Source organism: Ascaphus truei, chromosome 3 (assembly GCF_040206685.1).
Source record: "Ascaphus truei isolate aAscTru1 chromosome 3, aAscTru1.hap1, whole genome shotgun sequence".
NCBI classification, from domain to species: Eukaryota; Metazoa; Chordata; class Amphibia; order Anura; family Ascaphidae; genus Ascaphus; species Ascaphus truei.
In genome coordinates, this window is record NC_134485.1 from 157704926 (window position 1) to 157706888 (window position 1963).

Consider the following 1963-nt stretch of genomic DNA (forward strand, 5'->3'; position numbering starts at 1 on the left):
TATATTCTTATATTTTTACCTAGATACTAATATACTGTTTTAAGCACACAGGTCAAATTTTACCTGCTGCAGTATGCTTTGTTGCAAGGACACAGACGAAAAGAAAGATACTTCACAAATCTTGCGTCTACCTCGTTCCTATCAAACTTCCATGAGGATGTACTTAGATGAACTGGTTTTGCCACATCGGAAACCCCGCAAAGTGCATGCAGTTCACGATACGATGAGAGACTTTATGTATCAGGACTCTCTTGCTTCCTCTGGACCGTTTTCAGTTTTAACACCTAATGGGACATTGCTACCGCGTAGCTTGCTAATGTTATGTAATTTTTGGCAAGTGAAATCTTTGCTATCTCTTGGTGATCAACCCAACTTCAAGTGTAGAGACATTCACCGTCAAATATTTCAAATGTCTTTTTATACAATTGAAGAAGGTCATATCAGCATTGTTAGCCACGGGTCATATAATTGTACCACTTTGCTTGCATGTTCAGGTAATAAACATCAACATTGTTTTGGTGCCCGTTGGAATACTACGCTCTTGAGTGTGTATGAAAGTCAACATCAACCCGCTTTACAATTGGGTGATTTTTACAAATTGATACCTTCCCATCGTGGAATAACTTGTGCACATATGCGCAGTTGTGGGTGTTTTGGCGATCAGTCACATACTCCTGTGAGTTCAAGATCATCAACATCAGAGAGCTGTGACACTGTCTTCCAAAAGTACACATAATGAATATTTTCTGCTTTGATAGTTTTTCTGCATTTGCAAAAATATGATAATTATGTGTAGGAGAGGGTGTTATGGATTACAGGTATTTTCTGGCATATAACGCATAATGAATACAGGTCACAGGTACATATATACATAGTATCATTGTAGGCCTAGTATAGCTTAGAGTATACTGTTAAAATCCTGGTTTTCTTGTCTTAGAAATAATAGCTTGTTTTGCTCAGAAGTGGCAGGATATTGGGACAGGTTACATAGACATAAAAGGGGAACTAACATCGGTAAACACGCCGTGGTTTGAACGGTAACTTATGAAATATCATATGTCACTAACTGTAATTCCTAAGATCGTAAACATCATACGTCACTAACTGTAATTCCTATAGCGTAAACATCATACATCACAAACCACAGAGTATGGACACATGACACGTGACACACGTACGCAGTAAACAATGCACTCTATAATAGGTTTGCCCGACTCCATGTTAGACCAGAGAGAGAGAGAGAACCGAACTTAGGTGTGAAGTCACACAGATGAGACTGGGACTGGCTGACCTAACGTAATATCTTTTGGTTTGTGAGTATTGACAATGCATATCTAGTTATAATCTCTGCATAGTTAGGAATGGATTGGTAACATACTGTAACTGCTAGCCATTAGCTTATAAGAAGCTTGTTCTGATATTTTTGATATTTCTGATATTTCTGAATATTGTTGTGATACAATAAATGATAAACCTTTTCTTATACAAACTCTGAGTACCCTTTCTTTATAATAATCTCACGATACCCTCCATATCATAATATGTGAGAGTGTAGCCGAGACTTTTTCAAGTGCAACATTGTGGTTTGTGTTCTCTGCTTAGTGCAGGATATAACTCACCATAAGGCGACACTTGATAAAGGAAGGTAGGTGATTGAACCCAGATTAGTCCGATCACGTGACCGCGGCCTGTAAACCAAGCAGAGCAGAGGGATACCGGCACCCCCTAAAGGGGCCTGTATCTCGGGGAGCACGGGGTCCCCAGACCTAAAACCTGTGCGCTTCTGCTCTGGAGACCCTCTGCACATGTACAGTATCAATAAAACACATACAATATACAGTATAAATAAACACTCGTTCTTTACCTTAGCGGCTATGCGCTATGGTAAAGAAGCATCATTTCTGTATTTTAATAATATTGTACAGTGAGCAGGCGGTTCCCTGAGCCAGAAATTAATGCTCAG